Here is a 27,118-nt window from a genome sequence, read left to right as displayed (position 1 = left end):
GTCGCTTCTACCTCTGCTTTTTCCTGCCTGGTGTCTGCTTTTTCCACCTGTCCTTCAGGATTGGCATCCTGGTACCCATGACACTCAGGTGGGAGATCCCCGTGGGAAGCCCAGTCTTACAGGGGACACGGGTGACTTGGATGTGACGCAGAAAGACTAACTGTTCTGCACTCGGCCCATCTGGCCATCAGGAGGTCAGCTACATGGAGATGAGACTTGACATACCTGGCCTGCTTTACTCCAGGCTCCTGATTCAGGGACAGTGTCAGATGTAAGACAAACATTGGCATGAGGATTGCATACGACATGAATGAATTCTGATTGCCGAATAAGTATACTTCCAGTTGGAGGAACACTGCAATGACAAACTCCCATGGAAGTAAGTTCTCCGGAAAATTGCCTTCGGGGTACCCCAGGATTCTGTGACTGTGCAGAGACTGGAATCACCAACTGTCAGCTCTTCTCCAGGTCTGGATGACAGTGCATTTCAAGTCCCACTGGAGGACCCAGCAGGCTGACTAAGCACAAGGACCAACTTTCCAAGGGCCTGCAGTCTGAGCAGGGAGTGACAGGGGAGAGTACTGATTCCAACTTTTGAAAGAAAACACAGGATGAACATTAACTTTAGTTAAATATCTGTAAGATATATTTTTAATGTCAAATAGTCAATTATAATTCAACTGATATATAGTGAGATAAAAATTGCATTTGATTTTGGAGGTGGGGACATTTTGATGTGTTTGGTATGATGGGGTGGGGGTGGGGGAGCTTCGGTGTTTTAAAAAGAACCCAAAGCAAACTAGGAAAGCAGGACACAAAGATAGAAGGGTGCAGAAGGAAAACCACAACCTCAATAAGCTTATGCAAAATTCTGCAATCAGAAATTTCAGAAGGCAGCCATTTTCATGTCTGTTTTGTTAAATGGGGTGGGTGTTCCATTATGGACTCGGTGGTCAGGGTCTAACCTGGGCCCTCCCAGTTGCATGGAGGGCAACTTTCTGCCCCTGGCTGCCCCAGGCTGACCATACCCAGCACCTCTGGTGCTGTGAGTGCTGATGCCCCCAAAGATGTGGTCTCCAGGAGCCCCTTCATGTGCAACAGATGTAAGTGCCCACCACAGGGGAGGGAGGAGGCCCCCAGGGCCACCCTGGAAGAGGCTTGGCCAGTTTTCCAGACTGGTGGGAGCTCAGCTCTGCCTGGAAGGCTAACGTGTAGGAACTGCCATCATTCGATGCTGGCTGTTATATCTGGGATAAGGCCAGGACTCCACTCTATTTGTCCCTGAGCAGGCCAGGCCCCCTACCTGGTGCTGCTGGGGCCTAAACCTGCAACCCACAGCCAGCTCTGCCCACCTCTTCCCACTAACACCTTCCCCATGTTTGGAACTATCCATGGGGGTCTGTGAGCCTGGGACACCAGCCTCATCCATATGTGTTCAGGAGTCCTGTGCATGGAATGGGAACACAGATTATAGGGAGGAAGTTGGAAGAGCTCCAGGGCTGTACCATGTCCACATAGCCTCCTGCCACTGGGGAATAACAAGAGAGGAGGCTACCCTGAGAAGTGAAGCCAGAAGCACACCCTGGTGGGGTCCACAAGACAGAGCACTATGGGGGAAGGCCCTCCCACTGTGTGTTCAGGGTCACACTGTGCTGCTCCCTTTGGAGGGTGGTCATTCACCGTGAAACTGACTTATCAAGTCTTAGCTGAGCCCTTTTGATGAGCCCACAATGTAATGAGGAATCAAAAAAGAGAAGTCTGCTCCAGGCAAGTGTGATTTATGGACATTAATTGCAACCACGCTCATTTCCTATAAAGTCGGGATGAAGCTGCTATTGCTGATGCAAGGAAAAGATGTGTCTAAAATATTGGCTGGTGTTGTCAATACTGGGAGCTCTTGGGCCAGGTCCCTTCTGCGTTGTGATGAGGTAAGGCTATTTGGGAAGGAAAATGCCTCCAGAACATAAATCTATTTGACACCAGATGTCTACGTCCCATGGGGAGCCAGACTCTACTATGAAGGAAGCCAGAGATGCAGACATGGAAAAAATAGAGCTGATCCGTACTTCAAGGAGAGAAAGGATCAAAAACTGCCTTGGGTTAAGGCAGGCCCTTTGCTGGAGGTCGTTACAAGCTCAAACCCTGCTCCCACATCTCTCACCAAAACTATAGCTCTTAACAGCGATGTAAAAACAATATTGTCATCTGTGGTCATTTGGATCATGAGCAAAGGCAAAGGCTTTGAATGAGCTTCTGCAGTTTGGCTCAGCACATGGGTTCTGGCCATTCAGCATGAGAATATGTCCCAGGCACTGCTGGTCAGATAAGAGGCCTTGGAGCATGTCAGAGCCCAGTCAAGCCCCGCCTAGATCAGCCAAGCCCAGTGGACCCACAGAGTCGTGCATTAAGAATCAATGCTTACTGCTGCAAGCCACTGAAACTTTGAAATTATTTATTCCACAGCATTATTGTGTCCATCACCAAACCCAGGACTTTAGAGAAGTAATGCTTCTGCCACTGTCTCAGAATTATTTTATGAACCCAAACACCGGCATAGTTTGCTTTCTCTCGTGTCTTCAAATATTACATTACTCTCCAGTCTGACTCAGGGGTTATTTTATTTTTCAAGCTACCTCCTCAGTATATATAATTTGGCCCTAATTTTGTAAAGCATGAATATATATACAATCTCCAGAGATGAGATTGAAGTGTTAAAGTTGGTGTCAGTGGTATTTCTGGGTTGAGGGGTCTAGAGTGACTTGTGTATCACCTTAAAAATTTTCTGTGTTTTCCAAATTTTCTATCATAAATAATTATTTTAGAATCAGATCTATCTGCCTGATTTTTAAACAGATAAAGTTTAACATAAATATATTTTAAACATGAAGCTTACTTCCTCAGAAACTTTGTGTGTCTGTCAAAAGCACAAACAAGGAAGATGAGTAAATCCTCACCCACTGCAGTCACTGCTCACCTTTTTACAAAAGAGGAAACTGGCCGGAAATCTCAACAAAAAGATTTTCAAGTGTGGTGGGCCTCTTATGCTTAGGATTTGATGGAAGAAAAAATTGTCCTTGAGATCAGATCTTGATTAAATACAATTATGCTTTGGTGTAATGCCAGTAAATCATTGCAAAAATCCCATTTGGACATTTACAGTGAGCAGGGAAACAGTGAGCAAGCCTTCCTAGATCCATTTCTCAGAAGTACATCAGGTAGCCCACTTTCTCTCCAGAAATGGAAAGTAAAATCAGATTTATCTAAAAGTCACCTTTTCCATGAATGTGCCTAAATGGGTATGTGAGGTTATGAATAATACCTTTCTGTTTTAGAACCTGCCCAAATCAGAGTGATTGTCCTTCCTGGATTAGACTAGACTCTCTTTCTCTGAAGTGCAATAAAAGATGGAAATTTCATAATATCAAGAGACAGAGACCACTGTCCATTGCAAGGCTGAGGAATACCCTGATACATCCTTTAGTCTTTGTCAGGGAAACAGAACCACTGGGATGAGGGATCTATGATGGGAACAAGACCTTACCAGCTACCAGAGGAACCAGAGAACTGAAGGTCTGAGAGGGGAAGTTGGAGGATCAGAGGGCTGACCAATAAGCCAGCCTGACCAATAAGTCAAGCACATGCCACCACCAACATCCATGAAGGGGGAGAAGGAGTCTACGGGAAGCTGTTCCTTGTGTGGGTTTTCAACCAAGCATCTGGAGGTGGTCTGGGGCTGCTGTTGGGAGCAAGAGATGGACGTGTGGCAGAGGCAAGCGAGGATGAGCAGGATCCTGCTGAGCCACTCCATGTGCATCTGTTCCCATATCTAACCATGTCAACCTTCAGAGAGTAATGGTGGCTGCCCATTGGCCAGAAGTGGCTCAGTCCATGCTGTAATGAAAGATGGGGAGGTGAAAGGAAATCTGGCTCTGTCAGTGAAGAAGAGTGGCTATTAGACAGGCAGCCAAGAGTGCCTGTGACAGAACCAGATAATTTAATTAATTCAAATAATTCATGGTTGTGGGGGACTGATGTGGGTTAGCACCATCCCTGGCCTTTCCCCACAAGATGCCAAGAGCACACCCTTTCTCCCAGTGGTGACAACCAAAAATGTGTCCAGACATTGCCAAATGCCCCTGGGGTGGTGGCAGGCAAAGTCATTCCAGTTGAGAAACTTCTGCATCACAAAGGATTGAACCAAAATTTTAGAAGGTAGTAATGTTTATTCAATCATATTGGTCTAACCAGAAACAAGAACAACAACTTGGTTTTTAATAATTTTTAATGAGAATGAAGGTGCTTCTGTGCAATTAATAAACAACAAAGAGACTTTTAAAAATATTTTATTTGATCTTTATCTTTAAAAAAATTTTTATTGAAATAAAGCATATATAGAGAAAAAAGTATAAATCATGATAGTCTTCTGTTCAATGGGTCATCACTTAGAGGACACTCTAAGTTAAAACTATGCTTTTTACATCTGTTTCAAATGTGTCAAAATGGAAAGCTGTATTTCAACCATAAGTGGTTCAAACCAGCCAACGCTGATAAATGTCTAAGAATCCTAATGTGCCAGACTCTTACTGGACCTGAAGACCTGAAAGAGAAGACTCGTTCCTGACCAATGACAAGAGGGACCTGTGTTTTAAGCCTTGTATGGACTTATGGACTCAAGCCACCTATTCCATTGTACAAGCTTTAATTCTTGATTAGTATAATCACAATGAACTGACCTTTTAGCAAAAAAAAAGCCCTAACATTTTCCTTCAAAGAGCCACTCAGTGGCTGTCCCCACGGGTGAATATACTATTGCTTGGCAAGTAGATAAATCCAAGATTCTATTTTCTCAGTCACTGGGGAGCTCATTTCTTTCTTTTAACAATCCTGAAGGTTCCACCAATATTGCATTGTAGATTCTGCTCATCTGGAGCAGCAGATAGCCCAATGCAGGGAGTGTGCCCATAGTCAGGGAATCTGCTGCTTTTTTGGTAGTGAATCACTCAACAGCAGTAATATCTTTCCTTCTTAGTCATCACGAGTCCTGGTCAGCAATATTCATCGCATGACACATGGTATGAGATTTTATTGTGATGCTGAAGTGTTGATTGAGTCTCCAACTTTAACTTGTAATCTCTTAACTATCTGCTGGAAGAAACGTTCATCACTGGGCCTGAGAACAAGAAGTTAATTGAGCTACTGAACATCCGGTCCAAACTCTATCTGCAGACTCTCCGTAGATCTAAATCTTGTGTATTCTAATTATTGACTGTATCTTCTCATTCAAAAACACATCAACTCATAAAAACCAATGCTGGCCAGAATACTGGACCACTTTTGACTCAGAAAGTCTGTGTCATTTGTTACACTTACCACAGTTGTCTGTGATTTGTCTCTCTGGGTGTTGTTCTAAAAATTCTGCAGAGAGTTTGTGGTTGGGCTGTGCCTCACTCCACACCCACTCAGGGACCAGTGGCTACCAAAATGCTGAACTTACCTTGACCATTCAGTTGAGAAAGCACCGTGTTATATACTTCAACACTTAAAAGTCCTGCCTTCTGACTAGAGAAGGAATCCCTTCTGTTGTGGTTCTTTTTTAAACATTGGGCTTATGAACTGAAAACAAATAGCACTTCCCCCTGGGGGTCTCTGGATTCTTATATGTATACTCATGATAATGCTAATTCTTTTGTTTACTTGGTAAAGTGGAGGGCTTTTGCCAAGGATAATTCAGTGATATAATGATCATTATGAGGGATATTTGATTTTGTAAGATTTTATATCCATGAGGAGCACTGGAAATAAGACAGGATGAGATGCCAAGTATACAACAACCATTTTTTAAATGGTATTCAAACATTTATAAATGCTGAAATGATCCAAATTGGACTTTTTGAAAGGTCCTTTAGCAGGAGTAAGGAGAAAGTTGATCAGGAATTTCTCTGATCCCTCACATACTCCAGCAGCTCCCCAAAGTCATGGAGTCTCTGTCATCCTGCTTCTCCGTTATTTCTCCCCACTTCACTTCTCTTCCTCCTACTCCCCTGACACCTCTTGTGAGGAAGATAGCTTATGCCATACCAAATCCCTTGTTCTGTGGGTGGGTGGAGGGGACCTCCCCAATCTGACTCAAACTCTGAGATATCTTATCCTCCTATCCTGGCAACCATACTTGCAGGGCACATGATGTCATGACTCAGTTTCCCTTCAAATCTTTATTGCACCTGTCTAACAGTGTTTATGCAGTAGTATTTAAACCTTGGACCAGAGTATAGTTTAGAGCTATAATAAATGAATTCCCAAATCCCACTGTGGGAAAAAAGTTACTGAATAATTTAGATGTTTATTAGATACCTACACTCTAGGCCTTAACTTCAGCTGATTAGGCTAATTGTCATTACTTTGGAAGGAAAATCACAGTTAGATAAGGCAAGATGTAATCCTAAGGACTCTCCAAAGGTTATAATGCCTTTGGTATTTAGAAAGCCTAAAGTGTGCTAAAGAAATTGATAGGAAACTGCTCCAGGATTTACATGAAGTTATCTTGGTTAAAATAGATTGGATCCAAATTTCAATCCATTCAGAAAATATTGGAGATGTAAGATATAGGTTAACTTTTCAGTTATTTATGCAAGAGTTGTGTATAACACTTAACATGGTTAAAAAGATAAGTGTTATGTATACTTTACTACCATAAAAAATAAATAAAATTTAGGCTGCATAAACTTTAAAAAAGTCAGGCATATACTTATAAGGTGCAACTATATCGGTGCTTAGAGGAAAATTTAAAGTTGTAAACACCTATGTTAGAAAAGAAAAAAATCTCAAATCAATAACCCTAAACTTCCACTTGAAGACAGTGGAAAAGAAGAGCAAAATAACCCAAAACAAGCAGAAGGAAGGAAAGAATAAGAATTGGAGAGGAATTTGATGAAATAGAGAACAGAAAAACTCTAGAGAAAATCAATACAACCAAAAGTGAGTTCTTTCACAAGATCAACAAAATTGACCAACCTTTAGCTAGATTGTCCCAGAATAAAAGAGAATAGAATTACTAAAATCAGAAATGAAATCTTTACTACCGTTGTACAGAAATAAAAAAAAATCATGAGGCCATACTATTAAAAACTTGTGTGCCAACAACTTAGATAACTTAGATGAAATGGAAAAATTCCTATAAATACCCAGACTATCAAAACTGACTCAAGGAAAAAAAAAAAAATATATATATATATATATAAAATCTAAAAATACATATATAAAATCTAAAAATACATATATAAAAAAAGAGATTGAATTAATAACTGAGAAAAACAAATACTTCCCACAGAGAAAAGCCCAGGACCAGATGGCTTCACTAGTGAATTCTATCATTTAATGAGGTCTGATCTTTCATACATCTTCTAAAAAATAGAAGAGGAGGATAAGCTTCCCAACTCATTCTATGAGGTCAGTATTAGCCAAAGCTATCACAAGAAAAGAAAACTACAGACCAATATCTTTTATTAATACACATGCAAAAATCCTCAACAAATTACTAGTAAATGGAATCAAGCAATGTATAGAAAGGATTACACATCATTACCAAGCAGGATTTATCCCCGAAATGTGATGTTGATTTAATATCCAACGATTAATCATTGTGATATAACACATCAGTAGAATAAATGATAAAACATATGATAATGGTAATAGATGTAGAAAAAGCATTCAGCAGGATTCAACACCCTTTCATGATTTAAAAGAAGATAATGCTCTAAGAACTAGGAATGGAAGGGAACTTCCTAAACCTCATAAAGGGCATCTATGAAAATCTTTCAAACTAATATCATACTAAGTGGGAAGAGACTGAATGCTTTCTCCCTAAGATCAGGAATAAGATAAAATGTCTGTTCTTGTCACTTCTATTCAACCTTGTACTGCAGTTCTAGCCAAGGCAATTAGGCAAGAAAATGAAATAAAAGGCATCAAAATTAAAAAGAAGAAATGAAACTATTTATAGATGATATGATCTTGTATACAGAAAATACTAAGGAGTTCATGAAAAAATTAATATTATTAACATTAGAACTAATAATAAATGACTTCAGCAAAGTTTCAAGACACAAGATCAATATGCAAAAATCAACTGTATTTCTATTGATCAATGAGCAATCCAAAAATGAAATTAGGAAAACAATTCCATCTATAAGAGCATCAAAAGTTATAAAAAATAGTTAGGAATACATTTAGCTAAAAAATGCATAACTTGTAATCTGGAAAACTATAAAACATTGTTGAAAGAAATCAAAGACTACCTAGAAAAATGGAAAGACTTCCCATGTTCATGGATTGAAAGACTTAATATTGTTAACATGGCAATCCCCAGATTGATCTGTAGAATCAGTGCAATCCCTAGCAAAAGCTCAGCTGACTTATTTTCAGAAATTACAAACTGATTCTAAAATTCTTAAGGAAATTCAAGAGACTGAAAATAATCAAAAAATTCTTGAAAAAGATCAGAATTGGAAGATTCACAATTCTCAATTTCATTACTTAACACAATACTGGTAAGAATGTAAACTAGTGCAGCCACTTTGGAGAACAGTCTGGCAGTTCCCTAGATAGTTGCTGTACCCTAGAGAAATAAAAACATATGTCTACACAAATACTTGTTCACTGATATTCATAGCAGCATTATTCAGAATAGCCAAAAAGTGGAAACAACTTAAATGTCTGCCAGTTGTTGAATGGACAAATGAAATGTGGTAAATTTGTACAATGGAATATTTTTTGGCAAGAAGAATAAATGAAGCACTGATACATACTACAACATGGATGAGCCTTGACAACATTATGCCAAGTAAAAGAAGCCAGTCACAAAGGACCACACATTGTATGATTTTATTTATATGAAATGTCCAGAATAGGCCAATCTTTATAGATAGAAAGTAGGTTAGTGGTTGCTGAGGGCTGCAGGAGGGATAATGCCTAAGGGGTGCAGTTTCTTTTTGAGACAATGAAAACGTTCTAAAATGGATTGTGGTGATAAATGCAAAATTCTGTGAATATACTAACACACCTTTAATAATGCACTTTAAATGGATAGATTGTCTCGTATATGAATTATATTTCAGTAAAGCTACTTACAAAGAGTTGGATATAGACAGGGAAGCAAACCACCAAAGGGCTCTATCTGAACAAGTCATGATAGCATTGAGTCCCCAAGTTGCTGAATCGGTAAGAAGAAATTGGGCACACTGCAATCTTAGAGGACCTGCAAAATAGAGCAGGTTGTTATCAGAGAACACTTAGAGATGAAGAATATGGAAAAGGAAAGAAATCCAGGGCCCTCCAATTTAGGGAGCTCATACCAAACCTGAACCCCAGGGATGATAAAACATGCAAGAATTCTGGTTCTCAGTTAACCCAGAATAAAGTCTAAAATGGTGAGAAAAAAAAAAAATAGAAATACTGCCAACGGCAGGGACTTTGAAAAAAAATAATATGTCCAGTATCAAAGGAAGACTCAAAGGCAAAAGTATCTGGGAAAGAGAAGGCCAAGTTTATGGGCCAAGAGCAAGGGGGTCAGATTTTAGAAGCATTTACTCTTTTAATATAAAGCACAAGTGTTTAAAAGAATGACAACAAGAACCACACACACGCGCGCACACACACACACACACACAACTCTTGCAATATTGCCAAGGTTGGCACATACACTATAGTCTGTTTCTAGTGAGAAATCAGTAATTTGCTCACATGTTTCTCACTGTCATATTCATAAACACCCCAATAGTTTTGTGGGAAATGCTTGCTATTTTATTTATTTGGGGGGACTAGAATAAGATGTGGAGACCCTGCTTTTTTTGGTTTATCTCAGCATGAATTATGTGGGGTTCTTCTTGACTGTGACTTGTCATAGTGGAGGTGGGACAAAATATCAGGTTTATGCTTCCACACCAGTCTCATCTTGAAAGCAAAAGTGCTAATTTTAGCCAAAAGAGCTTCAGGGACTTAATTCCAAAGCCATAAAAGTGCAGAGCTATGCTCCCTGTTTCCTCTTTCAGAAAAAAGAGAAATTATTTTATTAATTTCCTTTTGATGCCTAAAAATTTAGCAGCTTAAAACAACACCCATTTATTATTCCACAGTTCTGTAGGTCAGAAGGCAGTTGGCTCAGCTGGGCTCTTGTCTCAGGATCTCACAAAGCTGAAACCAAGATGAAGGCCAGGCTGGGTTTTTAGCTGAAGGCTCAGGGGAAAAATCCACTTTGGGAGCTTGTTCAGGAAGCTGACAGAATTCAGTTCTATGCAGTCATGGGAAACTGAGGTCCTGGTTTCCTGTCTGATTGTCAGCCAGGTGCCAGGGGCCAGGGACCAGGGACCAGGGGCTGTCACATTCCTTCACATGTGGCCTCTCCTTCCCACCCACAATGGCACCTGGATTCTTTCTCATTCTTGGAATTTCTCTGACTTCCCTTTTTACCTTCCTCTTCTACCTTCCTCCTCTCCCATCAGCCGGAAAAAGTCCTCTGCTTTTAAGGACTCATGATTAGATTAGGTGCACAGAGAGAATCTCTGAATCCTAATGTCACCTGACTTGGAACTTTCATTACAACCACAAAATCCCAGGCAGCACCTAGATTCATGTTTGACTGAATAACCACTGACAGGACTCCTGGGGCATGAGGGCATTATTAGGACCCTGCCTACCACATCTGTAAACATAAAAGAGACAAAAAGGCCAATTCCTAGTTGACACAAGGGTTACCCTTTCTATCCTGAGCCCCACTGTAATAAAACAACCAGTCACTCAGAGAAATTGATGTGTTACAGTAGGTATTCCAACCCACTTCCTTTTCTACACATACTGAGCCTTTGACTACCACATTAGGACCAACAGAAGAACAACACTGATTACTCCTTCGTGCTTCCATGCCTGTCAGCTACCTGGCAGAAGCCTTTTATATAAATGTGGCTGTCAGATTAAGTGCTCACCAGAAAGATTATTCTTAGAAAATAAAAAACCACTAGAAACACCATTTCACAGCATATTATTTCTGCACTTGACTTTCTTAAACTGGCCTAGACAATGACTCTTGGAACTTTAGATCCCTTACTCCAACTGGCACATGATAATTTATGAACAAAAGCTCTACTGATGGAAGGAATATGATGGGGACAGGTAGATCACTGTCTCGATCACTGTCTATGCCATTTTAATATCCTCTGAAATCAGAAGTTATTCAAGGAATAAACCGTCATAGATCCTCAGAACAACCACAACAAATTCCTCGTACAAGTCTAAGCACAGCCTCCTTACAAACCTAGTGGAAAGGGATATTAGTTTGTGCAAGACTTCAGAGCCATTCATGGAGTTATTCCCAGGTTTCCAGAAGTGCGTAATGTTCTTCTCTTACCACTTCCACTTACAAGAAAATAGTTCACAGTACTGGCCTCGCTCACCGTCATTAACATTTCTGTAAATAGAGACAGTTGATAGGTTTTCCTTTATTTGGAATGACTAACAATATTTTTGGTCAGTAATGCCCCGGGGATTTACACAGGCCCCTTTATATTCCTTCCAGCCTTTAAGTAATAATTTAAAAAAGGTAACACTCCTAAAAGGTTAAGATTTCATTCAGTATAGAAGACCTTACCTCATATTTACCTTTCCTGGAAAACAAGGATTCCATTTACCTCTTGGAAGAGCAAGTCGCTGAATATGGTAAAGCCTGAAGGAAAAGTTACAATTTTGCCAAGAGGTGGTATATTAGTTAGGAGGTGACCTCTCCACCAAAGAGAATACTCTACCCCCAAATTGGATTACATGGATCCAGCAATATCTAAACCCAACAACTAGATGGGAATTGATAGGATTTGCAGAACTTAAGAGGTATTATAGGCAATGGGTTCCCAACTTTTCCAGACTAACTCAACTCCTTCAAGAACTTACCAAAAACAGGTAACCAGAATTTACTTGAGAAGCTGCAACTGGCTTTGTCACTTCGAAATCTAAATTATAGGTGACCTCAGGGCACCTGGGTGGCTCAATCGTTAAGTGTCTGCCTTCGGCTCAGGTCATGATCCTGGGGTCCTGGGATCGAGGCCCACATCGGGCTCCCTGCTGGGTGGGGGGCCTGCTCCTCCCTCTCCTTCTGTCTGCCGCTCCCCCTGCTTGTACTCTCTCTCTCTCTCTCTCACTAATAAAAAATAAAAAATCTTTAAAAAAAAAAATACATTATAGGTGACCTCAATCCCAGGTCTACCAGAAAAAAAAAATAAATGAATAATCAGAACCTTATGTCCTTTCAGTACATTTCCTTGTGCTGAAGCAAAAAAAAAAAAAAAAATAGGGTGTCAGGAGGGTACCAATGATAGAGGCTTTGGCTCAACAACATGGGAAACACCACCTCCTATTTAGGTATTTCTCTAGATTCAGTGGCTAGTGTCTTCCTCCCTATTATGTGCCATGACTGTGGTTACAAGACTGGTAGATGCTCCTGTGGATGTCACCCTTGCCACAGCACTAATTCTACAGCATGTGGATGCTGTTCAATCCTGACTACTAGCTAGCAACATGCAGCATTGCTCAGTAGGCAGATTAACCATGACGGCTATTGCTGGTCTCTTGTATGACCATTTGTCACTGATACAATCTCAAACCTGCAGTGCTCCTTCCACCACTTGATGAAGGAGAGCCTCATGCTTCTATAACAGCAACTGTAAAACTGAGTGTCCAAGAGGAAGGTCAAGTTGATGTTTCCCTAGGGAATGTGGAACAAATGTTCTTTCTAAAAGATCAACATCGATACCATGGAGGGTAGGCAGAGACTATGTAAAACTGGGTAAGAGGATAACCTTCCACCCAAAGCTGGGTCAGCCCAAGTTTTGAAACTAATAGTCTTGACCAGAGCAGGTGTCCAAAGAGTACAAGCTAAGGCATGTAGTGAGAGCAGTGGTAAAGAAGGTGAAGGGAGTGCACCAGTAGATCATTAAACAAAATAAGTGGCACTATTGTCCTTGCTGATAGGACTTATTTCTGATGAGACAAATATAAGAAAATGAATATATTTATACATAAAATCTGTTCCAGACGTAGGATATTCAGCCTCAGGTTCAGAAAAAAAAAAAAACATTTGCTAAAATCAAGTTGTTCTGTCAATTTCAATGGGTCCTAAGGCAGCTAAGATGGCCCTTTGGTTGCACCCCAAAAATGAGGTAAAATTTGACCAAAAAGTAATAACACTGCTTTCACTATGAATAAGCATTTATGGGGGAAATTTCTCCTTGGTCACTAGAGATGTGGAGGGCTTATGCCGAATCTGTACCATCATACCCCAGAAAAAAAAAAACCCACAACTGTGAAGGTGGGATACATATGGGTCTGAGCCACGTCCCAGAGGAGTTTCAAGCACGTAAAGATGGGCTTCATCCAATTACCCAAGTCACAAGGTTATGAATATGTGCTCGGGATCACTTAAAAATTCTCTGGATGGTGAAGACTTCTCAAGCAGAAAAGCCATGCAAGGACTGCCATATCTACACATATTGTTAGACAATGTTTTTTCCCACCTGGGGGATACTATCCCTACTCCCTAGTGTGAAAGGTACTGGGACAGTCATGAAGGAACTTGGTAAGGTGTTCTCGTTTAATCAAAATCTTATTGCCCCTACTCACCACCGTTTCCAGGAAAAGTAGAGGTACCAATGAACTCTCAAAAACTTTCAGCTGGGGCTGCAGGAGCAGGAAGGGTACAGTGGTACATCTTTGTGGCAGTCTGGCTTTTTTTCATTTCAGCTGCGGCGGTTTAAAAGCTGAGGGGATATGGAAAAGAACTGCCACTTCTAGCCCTCTTTCTCCTGAGTTTGTGACTCTGAGGTCCAAGATGGGCAGTCTGCTCTGTTTTGGGGAGGCTCCCAGGGCATTGGCAGGGCAGTGGCCCAATGAATGGCCCAGAGAGGCTACTGATTGGCCATCATCCCCAGAAGTCTGGAAGTGGCCAAAGCCACTGGCGCTGGTGACCTTGGTGGAGATCATTTGGCATTTAGCTATGATGCTGCCAAAGAACATAAGGCTCAAAATACATTTGAAGACATGGAGAAAAATTTAGGTGGAGTTTATCTCTTGGTAAATGCAGCTGGAATTAACAGGGATAGCCTTTTAGTAAGAACAAAAGCTGAAGGTATGATATCTCAGCACATTCTAATCTCTTGGGTTCCGTGCTGACTTGGAAAGCTGCCAGGAAGACTATGATTCAACATCAAAAAGGGTCTATTATTACTGTAGGCAATTCTGGCCAGTCTGTGTACAGCTCCAGTAAAGGAAGATCTTGCACATACTCCTGCTAAAGGAGTAACAAGAAAGAAAATTACAGTGAATGTAGTTGCGCCAGGATTTGTTCACACAGATAGGATGAAAGACTTGAACATTTAAAGAATAACACCTCTCTTGGTAGGTTTGGAGTACCTATTAATGTGCACAGGACATTAATAGGTTTTAGAATCACCATACATGGCACTTGGGTTGTGCACCATGTATGGTCATGCCTGGTTGATTTCAGGGTCATGAGTTAGAATCACCATATGTTACAGGGCATGTGCTGGTAGTGGAAGGGGGATTACAACTCATGATATAATTTATACAGTATTAAGTTATAATAAAGATTAGAATCAAGGGCACACTTCTGTTTGACTCTTGATTTGACAGTCATACCTACATGGGTGACATTTGCTACAAATGTTCATTTCCATTTTTATATGAATGTGTGTGAATATGAAAAGAAATATTCATGAAATATTTCATGAATATGAAAAGAACAACGTGTGACCAATTGTGTTTTCTAAAAGGTATGTACCAATTGAACATAATAATAAAAAATAAAATAAATAAAAGGTATGTACCTTATAGTCTGTAGCAGTTTTAATAGACAGACATTTTGCAAATGATATAAACAGGTATTATCTTAATTTATATATTTTCTCTCAAAATTATATAGTCTGCTTGTTTTGAGTTTTTTCATTGTATCAGATTAAATTCTCTAGAAGTTAGCCCTACGGGCCATTGCCAAAATATAAGTATTTACAAGGCACTGGTTGGTTATCAATACTTTAGCAATTCTGCTAAAGTTAAGTATTGTATTCCTTTTCCATATACCTTGGAAGATCAATTGTCATGCAGGTTAAAAAAAAAAGTATCAGTAGCAGTTAGGTACAGACATGAATTTAGAGTCTGGTTTCTTTGAGTGGCATTACTTCTGACTGAGCAGCTGGGCAAAATAATCTACAAATATAAGTGTGGTACAATTGACCCCTATAAAAAATTCTCAAAGATAATGAGGATTAACCTTTGAGGTTTTACTATCTGGTACAATAATAAGCTACATAGATCTCATCAACTTAGGAAATAGAAGTTTGTTTTTTTTTAAACCACTAAACACTCAGTAGGGCAAACTACTTAAAAACAGTCTAAGAAGAATGCCTGGGTGGAACAGTCAGTTGAGCATCCAACTGTTGGTTTTGGCTTGGGTGGTGATCTCGGGGTCATGGAATTAAGTCCCTCATGAGTCCCACACCCAGCGGGGTGTCTGCTTCTCCTCTCCCTCTCCCTCTGCCCCCTCCCCACTCACACACTCTCTCTCGAATAAATACATAAATCTTTAAAAAAACTCATTATAAGAAATAATGACATTTTTAAAATTAAGAGTATTTTGCATTAATAAATATAATAATGATTCCTAACCTAAAATTTCAGAAGGATAATAGCTAATTACTTACGATCAGTCATAAATGATAATGTAAATAAATATGCAATAACAATAATTAAATGTCTTTACAAGGAACAGGTAAAGCATTGGTCTTAAAAGAAAATATTTCCCGAGAATAAAAGATAAAGACAAACTGAATATAAAATATCAGCAACATCTATTTTGCATTGAACTCTTTGATGGTGAATAGTGTGATATTTAAATGTCATTGGATTCATGTTGATTTTTATTATTTATCATTTTTAAAATGCTTTTTCAAAATTTTATTTAAATTCTAGTTAACATATAGTATAATATTGGTTTCAGGAGTAGAATTTAGTGATTCATCACTTACATACAATACTCAGTGCTCATCACAACAAGTGCCCTCCTTAATACCCATCACCCGTCAAGCCTATCCCCTGCTCACCTCTCCCCCATCAATCCTCAGTTTGTTCTCTATTAAGAGTTTCTTATGGTTTGCTTCTGTCTCTGTCTTTCTCTCTCTCTCTCTTTTTTTTTTTTGCTATTCCCTATGTTCATCTGTTTTGTTTCTTAAATTCTACATATGAATGAAATCATATGGTATTTGTCTTTCTCTGACTTAATTTGCTTAGCATAATACATTCCAGCTCCATCCACATCATTGCAAATGGCAAAATTTCATTCTTTTTGATGGCTGAGTAATATTCCTGTGTGTGTGTGTGTGTGTGTACCACATCTTCTTTATCCATTCATCAGTGGATAGCCATTTGGGCTCTTTCCATAATTTGGCTATTGTTGATAATGCTGCTATAAACATTGGAGTGCATGTGCCCCTTCAAATCAGTATTTTTGTATCCTTTGGGTAAATATCTAGTAGTGCAATGGTTGGGTTGTAGGGTAGCTCTATTTTCAACTTTTTGAGGAACCTCCATACTGTTTTCCAGAGTGGCTGTGCCAGTTTACATTCCCACCAACAGTGTAAGAGGGTTCCCCATTCTCCACATCCTCGCCAACATCTGATGTTTCCTGTGTTGATAGTCTTAGCCATTCTGACCAGTGTGAGGTGGTATCTCATCATGGTTTTGATTTGTATATCCCTGATAATGAGTGATGTTGAGCATTTTTTCATGTGTCTGTTGGCCATCTGGATGTCTTCTGTGGAAAAAAGTCTATTCATGTCTTCTGCCCATTTCTTAACTGGATTATTTGTTTTTTGGGTGTTGAGTTTGGTAAGTTCTTTATAGATTTGGTATGAGCCCTTTATCAGATATGTCATTTGCAAATATCTTCTCCCATTCTGTCAGTTGTTTTTTGGTTTTGTTGACTGTATCCTTCACTGTGCAGAAGCTTTTTATCCTGATGAAATCTCAGTAGTTCATTTTTGCTTTTGTTTCCCTTGCCTCCAAAGGCTTGTCTAGTAAGTTGCTACGGCCAAGGTCAAAGAGGTTGTACCTGTCTTCTCCTCTAGGAATCTGATGGTTTAAATGTTTTAAATATTTACTGCATTTTTATATATTTATTGGAGCTGAACATTATTTTAAAATATTTTATTTATTTATTTGACAGAGAGAGACACAGTGAGAAAGGGAACACAAGCAGGGGGAGTGGGAGAGGGAGAAGCAGGCTTCCCGCAGAGCAGGGAGCCCAATGCGGGGCTCAATCCCAGGACCCTGGGATCATGACCTGAGCCGAAGGCAGACGCTTAATGACTGAGCCACCCAGGCGCCCCTGAACATTATTTTATATAAACATTTAATTTTATAATGCAAGTCAATGTAAAAGTATGAATAGGATATACTAAATCAATACAATATAAGTAATAAAAATAAAAAGTAATAAGTCAAGTCTAAGCTCTAAATTAAGAAAAAAAAAACTTAAGTTGGTCATGTTCTCTGAAACTCTTGGACATCCCTGGCTAAGAATTTTACTCCTAATGGCCATCAGGTCAGTCCATTCTGGAACTCATAGACTATAAACTTATGAGAATAACTAGAAGACCATGCACCTGCAAGTCTTAGCACCCATCACTGATTTGACTTTGCATCATACAGAACTAGCTAAGTGTTGTCAAAAGGAAATTCAATATTACTCTTATCTTCCAGGGGTGCAAGCTGGATTTCAAAAACTTTCACCTTTAGAACCTCTTCACTCCTTCAACCTAGATACTAAGTATTCTGGAAATGGCACCAATTGGAAATCTTCTGTGGTGTAATGCTGGAAATGATCCTATGAAGGCATTTTAACAGATATTGTCATGAAACTACAAAGAGTTTATTCTTGGATCCATGTATCTATCTCCTACGCAAAAGAAGGCCATAGAAATTGATTTGATAGTAGAGGACAACTGGGAATATATATAATTAGGTATCTCAAAATGAGCCTTATAAATACATCCAGATGAAGTAAACTACCTGATGACTGACAGCTGCTACCCAAGTAATTTGAACCAAGCTGATGAATACTTGAAGTAGAGAGCTTCTACCCAAGATTACCAGAACAAGGCCCATTGCCTAAATAATTTTCTTTATTCCCTTCCTTCTTTCTTTTTAAATTCTTTTTCTTTCTGCTTTCTACTTCTGTCTCTAGTTCTTATAGATACTGACTCCTTTTTGTTGACTTAACCTTCCTGATACTTCATATACTAACTATGAATTATTTTATGTTTTTTAATCTCTTTAAGGCATGTACCCATGGAGGTCTTATGCTCAGCATGACCTTTTTTCCCTTTCTAAGAGTGGAAATCCTCCAGGAAATCTGACAAATTGCTGGATTTTTCATCTATCACCAACCTCTGGTGTATCCCATGTAATTAGATATCAGGCATTTCATATTTCTGCTCAAGATGTCCAACCTTATGATGTTAACATGTCTTATTCAAACACATGGATTAAACACGTGTCTTCATTTGTAGGCCCTGGTACCAGTTGCTATAGTTATACTTATCCTGAATATTTGACTCATCCTGGACCTGAAATCTTTTCCAAATGTTGAACTAAAAACTGAGTAGGTTTTTTCTGATTATTCTTGATGTTCCTACCCAAATTTTTGTAAATGTATACTAAATTCCATGACTAATGTAAAAATTGTTTCCTCAAGCAGTAGCATATGTGTCATGGAAAATCTCATCAAACCCCAATCAAAACTAAAAACTAAAATTTGGACCAAGAAACAACCTTTGTGCTAACACTACGTAGAGGAATGTAAATATATTTGTGCAGTTGGAGAATTCAACTATATCAAGCAATTAACATTCGTAGTATACTAAAGGTGGAACATAAACTTTGACCAGAAGACTTTATATAAAAGCTGTGCTGACTGGTAAATTCTTAATTTGTGGAAATCAAGAAATGCATTAATAAAAAGGTTCAAAGATTTTAAATCCCCCATATCTTTCAGGTACCCTTTAACACCCACCTGATGCTTCCAATGAAATGCAAATCTATCTGGAGGAATTAGAGATGGTGGGATTCATATCTTTAAGAAGGTATACAAAATTTCTATTATGGTAATCATTACAAATAAAATTGTGCACTACAGGCTTGAAAATGAACCTGGACTTTCTTGATGAAGAGGTACTAGATACAGAATTGCTTTATATATTATATAATATATATAAATTATATATATTGCTTTTCAGAACAAGGCAATATCTGTGTGCTGGCTAAACCTCCTGTTAAAACCGGATAAATGAGAGTTCCTTCCATAAAATTCAAGAACAAGCCAACTGGTTATCCAAATTATGACAACATGCACCATAGGATCTCTTCATGCAGCTTGGGTTTGGCAAAAGGAAGAGTACTTTGTAAATATTAGTTATACTGTTTCTAGCTTTGTTTCTAATCAACACAGTTGTCAAATTATTTATAAACAGGTTCTAAAATGCTGTTGCATACTTACTATCTCATCAAATATCAGATGGTCCTAAACAAAAAAGATTCTAAAGCAACTCTAATGAACACAATTTCTGAGAGATTGGCACCTATGATAGAGTGTGGTAATGGCCCCAATTCTTCATGCCTCTTGGTGTCCTTAGCTTCTTCCATGTGCCTTCTCTCTTTGAGGCATGGGCTCATAGGAAAAGCATAAAGCCGAGAATATAACAGGAACATGAGAAAAACTCTGCTCACAGCCCCAATCTATGCACAAGGTAAAACTAGAGGATTTTGAAGCCAGGGGTGCACTGAGAGTAACCATAACAACAAGATAACCCAAACCCAGCTCAACTACTGCTTATCTTGACTAAACTTCCCACCTTAAAATCTAGTAGAAGATGTTCCCATGCCCATCTCAGTGCAAAATACCACTTACTTCAGCCTTTACTGAGCAACACACCACATCTGGCTTTCAACCAGAAATTACAAGACATATAAAAAGGGAAGAAAGAGCAAACTCTTTTCAGGAGACAGAGCAATGAACAGAAGCAGATTTAGATATGACTGGAGGTTGGGAGTACAGACAGGAAATTTTAAATGACTACCATTAATATGTTAAAGATTTATGGAAAAGTTGACAATATGCATGAAGAGATGAGGAATTTCAGCAATGAAATAAAAACTATAAGGCAGAATCAAATAGAATGCCAGAATAGAGCAAACTTGGTCAAAACAAATGACGAATGCCTGAATGGGCTCGTTAAGACTTGACATCGCCGAGGAAAGGATCAGTCAACTGGAAGAGAGGTCAATAGAAATTACCCAAACCAAAACACAAACAAGAAAAAAAAAAAATGAAAAGAGAATCCAAAAGCTGTGAGACAATATCAAACAGTCTAATATTGTACAATATGAATCTCAGAAGGAGAAGAGAGTGAGAAAGGGACAGAAAAAATATTTGAAGGGATAGTGGCTGAGATTTTTTACAGAAATAGTGAAAGAAATGAACCATAGACTCAAGAGGCTTGGTGAATACTAATCAAGATAAATACTGCCCTACCTCAAAGCCATCCACCTAAACACATCATATTCAAATAGTCAAATTCAAAAAGAGTGAGAGAGGGAGAAAGAGAGAATCTTGGAGGACAGAAGGAAAAAAAAAATACACAAGATAAAGAGGAAAATAAATAAGAATTACAGTAGATTGTCATCAGAAACTACGCAGGCCAAGAGACAATGGAACATTTTTAAAGTGCAGAAAACAGAACTCTCACCTCTGAATGCTATACCCAATGAAAATATCTTGCAAAAATTAAGAAGAAATAGACTTTTGCAGACAAACAAAAACTAGGGAATTCATTACGAGCACATCTACATTATAAGAAATATTAAAGGAAGTTTTTAAGGTAGAAGAATTCTGATAGCAAATAGAAACTTGGATCAATACAAAAAATGGAAAGATGCTGAACATTATTTGTCACTGGAGAAAATCAAACAAAACCACAATGAGATACCACTACACACCTATTAGAATGGCTAAAATTTTAAGAATTGGACCATACCAACAGTGAGGATGCAGAGCAACAATTACTCTCATATATTGCTGGTGGGAAAGAAAAATGGTGCAGTCATTTGCAGAAAGAGTTTCTCCATTTCTTATAAACACATACTAAATGACCCAATAATCTTACTCATAGGTATCACCCAAATGAAATGAAAACTTACCTTATTACCAAAATCTGTATGCAAATGATTAAAGCTGCTTTATTCATAATCACCAAATACTAGACATATCCTAATTGTCCAAGAACTAGGGTGAATTGAGAACCACATTGTGGCACATGAATACAGTGGAATACAACTCAGCTATCAAAAGGAATGAACTACTGGGGCGCCTGGGTGGCTCAGACGGTTAAGCATCTGCTTTCAGCTCGGGTCATGATCTCAGGGTCCTGGGATCGAGCCCACATCGGGCTCCCTGCTGGGTGGGGAGCCTGCTTCTCCCTCTGCCTCTGCCTGCTGCTTCCCCTGCTTGTACACTCTCTCTCTGTCAAAAATAAATTAAAAATCTTAAAAAAAAAAAAAAAAGGAATGAACTACTGATACACACAACAACAGGGATGAATCTCAGATGCCTTATGCTATATGCAAGAAGCCAGATTCAAAAGGCATATGACATGCTAGAATGGGCAAAATTAAAGGGAAATAAAATAAGTCTTGGGTTGCAATGGCTTGGCATTAGGAGTGGGGGTGATTTTTAGGGGTGAGGGGATCTTCATGTATCTTCATTGTGTGGGTGGTGGTAGCACTGGTTACACAACTACGTGTGTTGTCAAATCTCAGAGAACTGTATACTAATAGGAGAGAATTGTCCTGTGTATATACCACACTTTATTAAATGTAAAATAAATAAACAAAAAAAGTCTACTTGATACAGCACTCAAAACTGATCTGAATCTAACCTGGATCTGAAAGCTTGATAATTTTCTTATCTTTTGTGTTCAACCTTTCATCCCTGACTAGGGCAGGGCCAGGAGAAAGTCCTGTGGAAGAACAATTACAATCATCGCAACACTTGCCTGGCACTTACCATAATTGAATGCTGTTCTAACCCGCCCAAGCTGATAAGTGACTCCGATAAATAAGCTCTTAAGTAGACTTTGAGCAGCACACTAGCAAAGCTGATGACCAACCAAGAGTCTGAACAACCTCCGTTAGGCTCACTCAAAAATTCTTTCCCAACTACAGAAAGAGACGGGCTTCACACAACCATGTACATCCATATGGACGCCTCCAGCCCGATGCAGAGTACAAGCTGCAATCTTTAATTGGAAAAACCACGACGAACCTCTCTTTTTCTAGCACATGAAATCTGTGATTTTTTTCCCTTTGGGGAACCATTCAGTGAAATATATAAATGCAGCGCTCACATTTTCAGTCATGGAGTAGTCCCTCTTCCTTTAACGACATAGTGGGATAACCACCACCCAGGTCAGGAAATAGGGCATAGCTAACACCCCAGAAGTGATGCTTTTTCCCGAACACTGTCCTGTCCCTCCTCCCCAAAAGTAACCACTATCATACGTCTATTATTTTTAAGATTTTATTTATTTATTTGAGAGAGAGAGAAAAAGAGAGAGAGAACACGAGCAGGGGGAGGGGCAGAGGAAGAAGCAGACTCCCCACTGAGCAGGGAGCCCGACGCGCCCGATCCCAGGACCCTGGGATCATGACCTGAGCCAAAGGCAGCCATTCAACAGACTGAGCCCCCCAGGTGTCCCAATCGCTATCGTATTTCTAACACCATGGGTTAGTTTTGCCTTTTTTGGAACTTTACAGAAATGAGATCATACCAAATCAACCAGATAATTTTATGCCTGGTTTCTTTTCCTCCACATTCCACTTGCAGAAATCCACATTGCCGCATGAGTAAGCCGTTCATTTTTATTGCTGTATGATATTCCACTGCATGAATATATCACACTACCATTATTTATGTGCTTATTGTTGGACATTTGGATTGTTTCAGCTTCAAGGTATTACAAATAATGCTGTAAGGAGCATTCCATTATATGCCTTTTAGATAAATACCTTTTGGGGTTTTTTTAAATTTAATTTTATTATGTTGTGTTAGTCACCATACAATACATCATTAGTTTTTGATGTAGTGTTCCATGATTCATTGTTTTTGTATAACACCCAGTGCTCCATTCAATACGTGCCCTCCTTAATACCCATCACCAGGCTAACCCATCCCCTCACCTCCCCTCCCCTCTAGAACCCTCAGTTTGTTTCTCAGAGTCCATAGTCTCTCATGGTTCGTCTCCCCCTCCGATTTCCCCCGTTCATTTTTCCCTTCCTTCTCCTAATGTCCTCCATGCTATTCCTTATGTTTCTCAAATAAGTGAAACCATATGATAATTGACTTTCTCTGCTTGACTTATTTCACTTAGCATAATCTCCTCCAGCTCCATCCATGTTGATGTAAATGTTGGGTATTCATCCTTTCTGATGGCTGAGTAATATTCTATTGTATATATGGACCACATCTTCTTTATCCATTCATCTGTTGAAGGGCATCTCGGCTCTTTCCACAGTTTGGCTATTGCAGACATTGCTGCTATGAACATTGGGGTGCATATGGCCCTTCTTTTCACTACATCTGTGTCTTTGGGGTAAATACCCAGGGTTTTGAACTATGGAGTGCATTCCTAATTTAAAACCAAATTAAAATTTGAAGAAATGAACAAATTCAATCAGTATTTCTTTAGATTTCTTGCTGACAAATAGTACAAGTACATGCTTGCATATAAAAGTTTGTGTTTTTTTTTTGAGGGGAAGGGTACAGAGGGAGACGGAAAGAATCAGTTTTTTTTATGTTATGTTAATCACCATACATTACATCATTAGTTTTTTTTTTTTTCTTAAAGATTTTATTTATTTATTTGACAGAGAGAGACACAGCAAGAGAGGGAATACAAGCAGTGGGAGTGGGAGAGGGAGAAGCAGGAAGCCCGATGCGGGGCTCGATCCCAGGACCTGGAATCATGGCCTGAGCTGAAGGCAGACGCTTAACGACTGAGCCACCCAGGTGCCCCACATCATTAGTTTTTGGTGTAGTGATCCATGATTCATTGTTTGCATATAATACCCAGAGCTCCATTCTGTACATGCCCTGTTTAATACCCATCACCGGGCTAACTCATTCCCCCATCCCCCTCCCCTCTAGAACCCTCAGTTTGTTTCTCAGAGTCCATAGTCTCTCATGGTTCGTCTCCCCCTCTGATTTCCCCCCCTTCATTTTTGAGGGAAAGAATCTTAAGTAGGCTCCATGCCCAGTGCAAGCTGGTCATGGAGGCTCAATCTCATGACCCTGAGATCATGACCTAAGCCGAAATCAAGAGTTGGAGGCTTATCCAGCTGAGCCACCCAGGCGCCTGGTGTATAAGTTTTTAATGTTTATTTATTTCTGTCCTTTGCCATTAGAATGCATTTATTAAAACTATTCTGAAACATTAATGATATTCAGGTGAATTAAGAGTATTGAACTGTGGCATTCTTTCCTTTCCTTTCCTTTCTCTTTTTTTTTTTTGCTGATTTGTAAGAATTCTTTTTTTAACATAAATTGCAAACAAGGCCAAAAATGTTCTTTAGTGTTTTAATTGAGAAAGGAAATTAAAATTCCATTCAGAAGAACACAGAGAATTATATCCTTTGAGAAGAAGAAACTATATGATAGAATTCAGACGCCCTCCCTGTGTTTTAATTTAGCTGACCTAATTTGTCTCTGAGATTTTACTTTAAAACCTGAGTATACACAACAAGGGCCACATAATATTAGGTGGAATATTACAATTCGGTAGAATATTTAATAAGCTGTGCACATATACACAAATTTACAAGTACCCATGGCTGTAATACACAGAGGTCATAAAACTATTAATGGCTCGCAGTCTCCTTTTCACTATTAATGGTTACTCTCAGCGCCATTATTAAACTAGTGTAAAAAGTATTGCCCATTCTTGTCCATTTGAATACAAATGTGAGCAGTGACACACTCCTTAACCTTTAAAACACAGATGCTTTTTCCACGCCCAAATCTACTTAAGAGACCAGAACGCTATTTACCTAATATAGATGCCTGATAAAATGCTCACAAAGCTACTCTACTTTGGGTTACTACGGGAATATGGAGCCTCTAGAGGAATCAGAAGGGTCGAAAAGACAACTGAGTCATAGTTTTGGTTTTGCGGCTGTCTTATTGTGTGTGCTTTTTGAAAATCAGATTTGTGAGGATTTTTCCCAAAATAAAAACAGTTTTTTTATAATAGGGTAATATATGGCCCTGGCATAGTGATGTTCATGGGCCATTGTCTTCACGGCGTTGTCTGGGCTTGGTGACGTTTGTGACAGGTCCACTTTTGCTGGCTTAGGCCCTGCTGCCTGGCCTGACAGAGGGGAGTATAGCTTCTTCTCATGGGGGGCACCCCACCCCAGCCTGCGGGCACATTTCTCTCTGCCTGACCTCAGGCACAGCTCAGTGGAGCCCTGAAACCCCCCGGGGCACTGGGTCTGAGTCCCAGCTGCTCCGAACCTCAGCCTCTCCGTCTGTCACACACACGTACAGTGTGCTTCACAGGGAAACAGGAAGAATGAGAGGGAGTCATTTCTAAGAGTCATTTTTTAGTAACCACACTGGATGCCGGGTGTAGCCTTACATTTTGCCAATCAATGCCTATTGACATAAAGTAAGTCATGAAAGTATACTAAAATCTGAAGAATTCTTAAATGTGAATTCATTTATGCTCTAAAAGTCAAGTGCCATGTTTTCTCAATGCTGTGACCTTCTTTTTTTTTTTTTAAGTAGGCTCCACGCCCAGCATGGAGCCCAACGCGGAGCTCGAATTCACGACCCTGAGATCAAGAGTTGGACGCCTAACTGACTGAGCCACCCCGGCGCCCCAATGCTGTGAGCTTTTAATTTGGTGGTACGGTCTGTGCCTGGGACTAAGGACAACTGTGTTAATGTACACATGGTCGTTCTGCATCGTAGATGTGGGGGGCAGACCTCGGTTTGTGGCTGCAGCCATGGCGCCAATGACTTTACCTCTATTTTGCATCTGCCAAAGCCTACTTCGTGGCTTCTCAGTATCTTTGAACTTCCCTGCACCAAACTGGGAAATCCTGTGTCCCAGCAGACCTGGGCAGCATTGAGGTTGGTCTTCGAACCTTCGAATATTTTTCTCTAGTGGAAAGAGAGTCTTTTTCTTCTAACTCCCATGGGGCCTCCTCACTCCCCTGTCTCCCCTTGTACCATTTGGATTCCATGGTCAAGCTCATCAGCTAGCTGGGACTGAAGCTGATGGCTAAATCTGTCTCCCCCTTTTCCCAGCATACAGCTACAATTTCCCAGGATCCCTTGCTGCTAGAGGAGGTCATGCTGGTGCCACTTCTGTCTGATCCAGCTAAAATTACGGGACGCCTGGTGGCTCAGTCATTTCAGCGTCTGCCTTCGGCTCAGGTCATGATATCAGGGTCCTGGGATTGAGCCCCACATCGGGCTCCCTGCTCAGCGTGGAGTCTGCTTCTCCCTCTCCCTCTCCCCCTGCTTGTGTTCCCTCTCTCTGTCTCTCTCTCCGTCAAAAAATAAATAAAATCTTAAAAAAAAAAACAAAAAACGGGCATTTTGATGATTAGAACAGCCTACACTCACTAGCTCCTCAACCAGTCTTGTAGTCTCCTTGCCAACATTTGGAACTCCCTTGTCCACTTGTCCCTTTATCCTTTTATACTTATCTGGGCAAACTTGGCCCAAATGGATGAGCGTTCTGCCTCTCTTGCTTATGTGTGGGCACCATGGGGCACAGCCAGAGAGGAATCTCAGTCAGGCATTTCCTCCGTGGGGGGTGCCCACTTGCCCCGCAACCCTGGCATGTCCCCAAATCAGCTCTCTCTCTACCACCTTCTGTGGTGACGATTTCAAGTCTTTGGTTTTCTGAAGCCCTTGATTCTCATGCTCCCTCCCTCCTTCAAAGAG

General features: G+C 39.8%; 1 long non-coding RNA gene and 1 pseudogene across 1 annotated transcript in view; both read left to right on the top strand.

The window, feature by feature from the left end:
* The window catches only part of LOC118544437 (uncharacterized), a 100,076-nt gene extending 73,333 nt beyond the window's left edge, over positions 1–26,743 (top strand). Inside the window, exons 2-3 of the long non-coding RNA XR_013450311.1 lie at positions 25,949–26,050; positions 26,474–26,743. This is a non-coding gene — a long non-coding RNA (uncharacterized LOC118544437). The remainder of the gene's footprint in view (positions 1–25,948; positions 26,051–26,473) is intronic.
* On the top strand, positions 12,795–14,617 carry LOC118530973 (3-oxoacyl-[acyl-carrier-protein] reductase pseudogene; annotated as a pseudogene).
* Positions 26,744–27,118: the final 375 nt, after the last annotated feature.

The sequence above is a fragment of the Halichoerus grypus genome, chromosome 8 (genome assembly GCF_964656455.1).
Source record: "Halichoerus grypus chromosome 8, mHalGry1.hap1.1, whole genome shotgun sequence".
Classification (NCBI taxonomy): domain Eukaryota; kingdom Metazoa; phylum Chordata; class Mammalia; order Carnivora; family Phocidae; genus Halichoerus; species Halichoerus grypus.
This window is presented reverse-complemented; position numbering and strand designations above follow the sequence as displayed.